The sequence below is a fragment of the Medicago sativa genome, chromosome 3, assembly GCF_051527215.1.
Source record: "Medicago sativa cultivar Bolivia chromosome 3, Bolivia_mono, whole genome shotgun sequence".
Classification (NCBI taxonomy): Eukaryota; Viridiplantae; Streptophyta; class Magnoliopsida; order Fabales; family Fabaceae; genus Medicago; species Medicago sativa.
Window position 1 is genome coordinate 23850371 of NC_140751.1, and position 9890 is coordinate 23860260.

The following is a 9890-nucleotide window of genomic DNA, read 5'->3' on the forward strand; positions in this document are numbered from 1 at the left end:
GCTTTTGGGCCAACAAAAATGGTCATGTCTATCTTCAAATCAAGTCAATGACAATTTACCCTCAATTGGCATCTTGTTAAATCAGACTTCCAATTTGTATCTTGTTACTGGTCAAGTGACTAGTTCGATCCAAAGAACAACTTATACCTGCTTATATGCCTATACTTCCGGACAAACGACAAGTTCGATCCAAAGAACAAGTTTGTACCCAGCTTATGCTTTGTTATCAGTCAAACGACAAGTTCGATCCAAAAGAACAGTTTGCACCTACCCACATGATGTGGTGATGATCCAACGGCAAGTTCGATCCAAAGAACAGTCTGTATCTACCCTTTTGTCTATATCTCCAGCCAAACAGCCAGTTCGATCCAAAGAACAGTTTGTGCCTACCTATCTGTTCGTATTTTCAATCAAGTGTCAAGTTCGATCCAAAGAACAGCTTGTATCTGCCTATATGTCTATGTTTCCGGTCAAGTGCCAAGTTCGATCCCAAGAGCAGCTTGTACCTATCTCTTGTTTTGTATTCCTTGGTCAAGTGGCTAGTTCGATCCAAAGAGTAGCTTGTACCTTATTTTCTATCCCCTGGTTTGTCTACCCTGTCAATGTCCACCTGGATCCCCAGTGACATGACATGTTCCATAGACTCCAGCTGTTTGTCTTGCATTCATAATCAAAATATTGCATGGCATTCATATTTTTGAAAATCTGAAAGCGTATTTTTATGTCCAAAAACAGTGCAAATGTTAATATTTAAGTATCTTCGTCCCGTCAAATCAAAGACTTCGTCTCTTGACTCTCCGGACAAAGAAACTTAAATAGGGGCAGCTGTTATACCCTAATTTTGGACCTAAAAATACTAACTCAATTCTCCTTTTCTTGCATTTCAAGTCATTTGATATGTTTCTGATCAATTACATCTTTCTTTGCTTGTTATTTCAATATTTCTTGCAAAATTCACATAGAAGGGTATTTTAGTCATTTCCTATGTTAAAATTTCTTTCAGTCTTTTAAAAAGTTGTTTGAGTCCTTTCAAATAGTTTGAGTAAGTCTTTGTTCCCATTCTATGTCAAAATCCATTTCAAAATTGCATTTGAAGTCAATTTGAGTCAGTTTAGCCCCCTAGGGGCATTTTAGTCTTTTCAAGTGTTAAAGCTCTGTCTAATCCCTTAAAAATTGTCTCTGAGTCTTTTAATTTTGCTTGTATAAGTCCTTGTTTCAATTCCCTGTTAAAAATCCATTTTAAAATTTGCATCTGAGTCATTTTTAGTCGTTTTAGCCCCAGGGGCATTTTGGTCATTTCACACGAAATTTCGGCAGAGAGAGGTTACTTTAAAGTACCTCATTTTAAGCCATTGGTTCGTTTTAGTCCGTTTTGTCAATTTTAACCGTTACGTTTGTTCCAAATTACGTCTTTTAATTCAATTTTATTATTTTTTTTCTTTTTCCTAAAGTTTCCAAAAATTGCATTCAAGTCCTTTTAGTCCTTAATAATTTTCTTTTTTTTAGGCCTTTTAATTTTGCATTTTGCATAGTAGTCCTTTTTTGTTTCAAATTTTTTTAAGTCTTTTTATTAAAATTGCAATTCAGTCCTCTTTTCTATTTTGCAGTTTTGGTCCTTTTAGTTTTTATAATTCGCAGATTGATCCAAAGTCAAGTCCAAAGTCCAGGAACACATGTCAGAATATCATTGGGTCAAAGGCCACATGGCAGCCTATAAAAGGGGCCAAGTCATCAATACACAGAAGAGGGGACCATTCCAGAAAAGACACATCATCAAAAAACTCTAACAGATTCTCTCTCTCTCCTTAGAAATCCTCGCCACCGTAACCAACATCTCAACCACCACAAAAGCCACCGTAACAGAATTTCAACCACCGTAACAAATACCAAATCACACCAATTCCTCACAAATTCGAATCAATCCATCACAAATTCTTAATAACTTCATCACAGAAAAACTCAAATCCAGAATTTGGCAACAAGAAGAGTTCGAATTAAAAACGTTTTGTTTCACAAGTTCTCAGAGATTCGAAGCGAACCTTCATCATCGAACCATAAGACTCTGCAATTCCAACGCCGAATCATCCAGAGGACGAATCAACGTGATCACAGAGAATTTGAGGAAGAGAAGAAGAAAGATCAAAGAGAATTTGAACCAGTAAAGAAGAAGAGGATGAAGAACTGATTTATTTTCAGTTTCTGTGCAAAACTTACCAAAAGCATCAAGAATACATCCAGGATCCAAGTTCTCCGAAGAATCCAGTTCAAATCTCCAATCAAATTCAGGTAAATCCACCAAAACCTTCTCGTTTTCGCATAAAATCATCATCGAAGGCTTGAATTTGAAAATAAACGGTGAATTTCGAAACGATTCCAAAAAAATTCGAAACGATTCCAAAAAAATTCGAAACGAAACCCTAAAACGTAAATTCTCAGAGATTCACCGTTTATTTCATGAAACAGAGTTCAAATTCGTATTCAACGAAGGAAAAAAGTTAGATTAGGGCTTAGTTCCAAGGAGTTTAGGAAGAATTTGAAAACCCTAGAAACTGTGAATACAAAGTCCGATCTACTTCGTTTCCACTATGATTTCACAAAAATAACCTCAGATTCGTAAAGAGGGAAGGAAGACGGACATTTCTGTGTAAAAAATTCTTTCAGATCGTCGGAGAAGATGAAGATTCATCTTCCTCCGCCGTTCCTCCGCCGTCCTTCCCAGTTTCCGGCTAGGTTAAGGTTGCAGAGGGTTTAGAGAGAGAAAGGAGAGAAGATGAGAGAAGAGAGAGAAGTGAACGTAGGGAATGAGCTGAACCGGCCTCTGTTTGTTTATAAAGGGAAGTGAACCAGACCGGTTCAGCTGAACCAGTCTAGTTCGTCCCTGGACCATGTGTCTAGGCCGTCTGATCTAGGGTTTGGGATCCTGGATCAATCCAACGACCCTGATGAGTTTGGATGATCCAGGATCCATGCAGGTTTGGGTTGGGCTTAGTTCCTTCATTTTGTCCTGATTTTTTTGCTATTTTCCACACTGCTCGATGCTTTTTACACCCTTGTCTCATCAAAATTCCTTTGAAAATTCCTAAAAAATTCCTATGTGTTCTGGATCTTTTTCTTGACATTTTTGTGATATATTATGTGTTAACTCTTGATTAAAAAAATGTGTGGTATTTTTCTTGATTAAATTGTTTGTTTTTGTTGAAAATTGTGAAGTTTTATGTGTTCTTGTGTCTAAGAAACCTTTTAAAAATTCTAAAAAAATCCATGAGTATTTCTTGATAATTTTGTGGTGTTTTGTGATAATTTTTACACATTGAAAATTGGTAAAAGATGATGTGGTGGTTCTCTTACTATTTTGTGATATTTTGTGCTAAAATTGATGAAAATTTGCTTGACTTCAATTCCAAATTCTTGATGAATATTTGTGACCTACACCACTTGATTTTATGAAGTTTTAGCTACTTTTTGTGTGTGTTTCTTGCTGCATATGGATATGTGTAATTAGTTTCTTGTGTTACAAGTCATGTAAATGTGTGTGAATGAAAATAAAGTGCTAAAATGGACCTAAAAAAATGTGTCATCATCCTTGACTTGAATATGCTCTATAATTCTCACACTCATAATACGATGAAGTCTTTGAACATTGCTCATAATAAGAGAATTATAGGTCATGTGCATGTTAGGAAGTTATGGCAAACTTTTAGTATATTTTAACACTTTATTCTCGTGAATTTTACCATTTTTTGTTTAACATTTTCTTGCCTTATTTCTTTATCCTATTGCATCTTGTGATACTAACTCTTTCATTTCATATTTCATACATTCCATAAGCATTTCAATCTTCATCTCACATTCTTGGTTTTCACCTTTCTTACACTTTAACTTTGATGCAAAAATTAGAATGTAAAGCTTAGGAATTTTGTAATATTTTACTTTATGCTTTTAAATTTCTTGCAAGACCGTAGAATGTATCTAGGCCAATGATGTAAAGGACAATGGACTCTAATGATGTACACCGACACAAGCACCAACACACGCACACACATCACTTTAGGTACATAGCTAGAATATGCATGTTTAGATGTATGTTTAGGATTGTATGTTTAGATGAATGCTTAGGATTTACACTTAGAAAAATCAATCTTCCAAAAAAATATGAACAATATCACTCAAATGTGTTTCTTAATAAACTTTGGGATCAAAATCCCATTGAATTTTCCTTTTCTTTTTCTTAATCAAACTTTAATGAACTTTAATCATACTTAGACCACATTTTGCAAAAATAACTAATCAAACCTCACATTTTTACAACCTCATGCCCTTGAGGCCTCTCTCTCTCATTCTTCAAATTCCAATTTTCAAACTTAAAATCAACCAACAAAAACAAAAACATTTGTGGAAGAGAACTACGGTGGATTTGATCCCTTAAACGGGTACGTAGGCAAGGAACAAAATTCCTTCAATTCAAATAAAACAAAATTTTAATCACATTCTTCTCCCTCCAATTCTTCACTTAGAAAACTCTTAGGTTTAAATAAACACTTTCAAATAGCATTTAAAAATAAAGCGCGCGCGTAGAAATTAAAGACGGTTCCTATAGGATACTATAGTCGTTATGGGTGCCTAACACCTTCCCGTAGCGGAAACAACTCCCGGACCTCGATTCTCAAGGGTTTTGCTTACTTTTTCCCTTCCCAAGAAAAAATAAGATATCACCGGTTTAAAAGGTTCAAACGTAATCAATGTTTGACACCCGAAAACCAAGATAAAACACAATGGGGCGCCAATCTTTCATAGAGGCCTGGGAGTTACCTTTTGGGATTAAAGCAATGTTTGTCATGTTCAGGTCTGGTGGGAAAGAACCTGTATCTAACCATGTACAACATTCTTTAAAAATCTCATCACTACACAAGTTCCAAAATTGCTGATAAAATCCCGGGCTATAACCATCCGGCCCGGAACATTTATCAGGATGCATAGAAAACATCGCCTCCCGAAACTCTTCCTTGGTAAAATGTGCAGTCAATTTCACATTATCCTCATTTGATACAGACTGTCGGATGACTTGTAAAACAGGGGCAGTATGGCTATTATTCTTTTGAAACAAATCCAAAAAATAATTTTTTGCAATTTGACACATACCGTTACTATCTGAGACCTTGTTACCTGAGTTGTCCTCGAGAGATAAAATTCGGTTAACCTTCTTCCTTGCAGTGGCTGAAGCGTGAAAAAATTTTGTGTTCTGGTCACCATCTCGATACCAATGAGCTTTAGCACGTTGCCGCCAATAAGTATCCTCTTGAGACAATAATCTGCTCATTTTCTTTCTTAGCCGCACAACCTGGTCTTGATTGTACCCTATACTATTGAGTCGAGCATTTTGAATTTGGCGCCTACAATCTTCAATATCCAGCTTTAGCTTGCTGCAATGTTCTCTACTCCAATTCACCATATCAGCCGCACAATGAGACAACTTAGGCATAACAGAATACACACTATGTTGCTGCCATGCGTCATTCACGAGTTCCTTAAAGCCTGGTTCAGAAAACCACACATTTTCATAGCGAAAACCCCGTTTATGAAGATGAGGACGCTGCACCGGAATTATGTTCAAGAGAACAAGATAATGGTCAGAAGATGGGGCTGCAAGATTTTCTAAAATGGCCGTAGGAAATAGATTGAACCAATCACTGTTAGCAAGCGCTCTATCAAGCCGCTCTTCCACCGCACGTGGTGTGCCTAAGCTTTTGAACCACGTGAAAGGGTAACCCTCCACCGGAACATCTACCAAGCCAGAGTCAAGCACCGCTTGCCTGAAACCATTTATTAACCAATTAGCGCGAAGGTTTCTTCCTCTTTTTTCACTAGCATCCATTATATCATTAAAATCACCAAGGATGCACCAAGGGCCATTAAATTGATTAGATAATTGTTTAAGAAAATCCCACGCAAGACGCCTACGTCCCGCTTCAGGGTAGCCGTAGTATCCGGTGAATCTCCAAAGACCATGAACAACATCAGCAACATCAACAGAAATATGGTTTTGCGAATAATTTACAATATTACAATTAAAAGAGGCGCGCCAAAATAATGCAAGGCCGCCCCCTCTACCAGAACGATCAACAGAAAAACAGAAATCAAAACCGAGCAAATAACGTAAAGCTTCAATTTTATTTCCATGGACTAGCGTCTCACTTAAGAATAAGAGGTCCGGATTGAAGTGCCGAACTAGGTACTTTAAATCAGGAATTGCGTTCGGGCTACTCAAACCCCGGCAATTCCAACTGATAACACTCATTTGTTGGACATTAAACCATGTCTGATGTATTGGCGTAGGCAAGACATGATCTGATCATAGTATGGGCAAAAACCTTTTTCCAAGCATAAAATTAAGACGCAGCCACACCAATCCATTATAAATCAATTTGTGAATGCAAGAAATAAAGCCACGTGAATCACAAACCTGATGTACTAATTGATCTAATTGTCATATGGTAGCCAATTGACGAAACCATGCCACCATTAGGGGTATCTTCCATAATCAATGAATTTGAAAGCCCATGTGATCACATAACATGGAATGGGAAAAAGGACTTTGTTATTGCAAGGATTCCAATTTAGCAATTGACAGAGTGCCAATTGACAGATGCAAACACACGTAAAATTAACTCCAACACACAAACGGTGCCCAAGCCTAAACGACCAGATCTGGATGATCCAGAACGATCGACAACAACACACTCACAAAGGAATTCCAACGATGATCAATGGAAAACCCTAGGAGAGAAAAAATTACCGCAATATTCTTTTTTTTTACTAGGTTATAAAGTTTAATGAAGTATTTAGAATTTTGTTTTTTATCCCTTCAATTTTTTTTTCCATCACAATATTTTTTTTAAATTTTGAAGCAAAATGTTATAAGATTAAAAAATGCAATATTTCTAAGAGATTAAAAACAAAATTCTAAATATTTATAAGAATTATTTATTTAATTAATATTAATTAACACTTATTATTATCTATTAATAGAATTCTTTGGTGACATGGAATTTTGATAGGTATTTATATCATTTAGCAAATTAATTTAAAATTTAAACTCACTTTCCTAATATCCTATGGAAGAGTATTGTTATTTTTGCAACAATTTTGTTTTAGGCAAATTAGATCATTCATACAATCAACCTAGACGAACTCGAGATCCTATGTAAGATCTGTTAGGATCCAATATATCGTGAATCAAGGAAACGTAACACGGAATGTAGGATCCTACCAAATTTAAAAATTCATATATACTACCTCGTTCCTTTTTAATTGTCACATTTTGACATTTTACACAAACCAAGACAATCAATAAATGTTGCTACTTTTGATACAATAATTTCTATTTTTACTATAATAACCTTATTTATTTAATATCTCATTACATATATTTCTCTCTCCACAATAATAAATAAGGGTAATATTAGTAAAATAACATTTAATGTTGCATTGAACTATGCAAAGTGACACTTAAATAGGAACAAAAAAATTCTCCAAAAGTGACACTTAAAAAGGAACGAATGGGAGTATATCACATATAAATTAATACATATTCATATGAAGCAACATCATTTAATAGTTAGCACTCAAATTCATTAACAGTAGCACATCAAAACAATTTAAAACAACTCTAACATTCAAAATAGTAGAACATCATACCTAAAAACATCATTAAAGCTCCAAAATGGTAGCAAATAACACCTACAAACAAACAACTAAACACACCCATTCCAGCTGCAGACCAGAACAAAAAAAAAAAAAAAACTTAAAAAGCTTTAAAACATAATTCATACAACTCCATAACAAAACATTAAAACGTAATCATAATTATCTCAATGGTCAATTCCCAAACAGTTAATGTTAAAGAAGGTTATAATCACCCAAGGGATCATCATTTCCTCCATCTCATTGTCTTCTCCATTATCTCCATCTTCATTTTCATCTTCAAATTCATCTTCCCCTTCGTATTCATATCTGCCTCCAACATGTTCATCTTCCAAATTATGAACAAGAATGACATCCTCATTCATTTCAGTGTTGTCATCTTCTTCATTCATATCCAGAACCTAATCATCATCAGAACTAAGGTCATCAAGCTCATCCTCATGTGTTCTTCTCCCTTTCTTTTTCTTAGCTAACCTTGAATTATCCATGACAAAAACAACATCATTCACTGTTTTTTTCTTTAAACGGTTCCTTCATTTTGTTTGAACCTTGAAAAAGATGAAAACATTTTACAATTTAATTAAGCCAAGAAATATGAAAACATTTTACAATTTAACTATCATTTTTTGAAGTCTTACCATCTCAAATGCGCTCCAATTTCGTTCGCACCCCGAGGAACTACATGTCAAGTTGTATATTCGAATGCTCAAACCCAACTGAATCTCACCAATATTCCGGTGTAGATTAATCAAGTGTTTGTTTGGCCAATCTTGTACCAAAATTCCTTATTTGTTTCTTGAAGTCATGCATTTGGACTTCAATCTTAGCTTGTTCTTCAAGGTCTTCCCCCATCCTAGTTATTGATAGAATAAAATATTAGTCATAATTAGTTATAATTATTTTTCTATAATTATGTTGTATCATAGTTAGATAGTTGACATACACATGTGTGTGTGTGTGTGTGTGTGTGTGTGTGTGTGTGTGTGTGTGTGTGTATTCTATTCACATAATGAAAAGGCAAGCAATTCCATTATCTTACATGGTATCACCTTAATCGATCCCTTAATCCCTGTTTTTCTTTCTCTCAAACCCTCACCCATACAAACAACCGCCACCGCAAGCCTCCTACCATGCAGTTGCTGCCCACAGCCACCCCCACCGTAAGCTAACTACCTTGCAGCCGCCACCGCAAACCTACTACCTTGCAGCAGCCGCTATCGCACCAACGCAGGCCTTCTACCTCTCTGCCGCCGTCGCCGTTCATATCCTTTCTCTCCGTCACGAGATGTATGAGTCTAATCACAGTGACAACAGCAGTAACGACAGACCCACAAAGTCTTCTAGTCGTAATTCTGGCAAGATGCCATCCTCCAAAACCGAGTTTCACCCTGCCCTTGCTGTTTCCAACATCAAGAACCATATTCCCGTTGCTCTTGAGATGGAGAAAGACCAATATGGTACTTGAGTCGAACTTTTCTGCAATCATGCCCGTTCTCATCGGGTTCTAAATCATATTGTCCCTTCTAAGGACAAGACCACGCCGGCAGATACCTCTAATGCTGAGTTTGAGCAGTAGACCACCCTTGACTCCACCGTCCTTTAATGGATATACTCCACAATCTCCACTGACCTGCTGACTACCATCCTGGAACTAGACTCCACTGCTATGGGGGCCTGGAATAGTTTGGCTGACATTTTTCAGGACAACCAGAATGCTAGAGCTGTCACTCTTGAGCAAGAATTCTCTAACACTCGCATGGAGGATTTTCCTAATGTCTCTGCTTACTTCCCTGACCAATTGAGAAATGGCGGTTCATCTTTCAACAATCATCGTCAGGTTCTTCAGCTGATATCTGGTCTCCCATATGCATACCGCAGTGTTGCAACTTTGATTCGCTAGAGAAATCCTCTTCCCGCATTCTATCAAGCTCGCTCCATGCTCACCTTGGAAGAAGCCGGCAGGGCAAAAATGGCACACACCGAATCTCATGCTGCCATGCACACAACTGAGCCGCTACCTTCTGAAGACACCTCTCAGCGTGGCCAACGCCTCCCCGAAAACCGTTCTCGCTCCCGTGGCAACCAGGGTCCCGGAGGGGGACGTAGAAACCATAGTGCACCTTAATCTGGAGCTTCCAATGCCCCGTCACCATGGTCCACTCCACCTTGGCAACAGCAAGAACAATATG

At 36.9% G+C, this 9890-nt stretch overlaps 1 long non-coding RNA gene across 1 annotated transcript in view; it reads left to right on the forward strand.

Moving 5' to 3' along the window:
* The window catches only part of LOC146936521 (uncharacterized), a 31419-nt gene extending 24553 nt beyond the window's left edge, over positions 1-6866 (forward strand). The window contains exon 2 of the long non-coding RNA XR_015030636.1: positions 6827-6866. This is a non-coding gene — a long non-coding RNA (uncharacterized LOC146936521). The remainder of the gene's footprint in view (positions 1-6826) is intronic.
* Positions 6867-9890: the final 3024 nt, after the last annotated feature.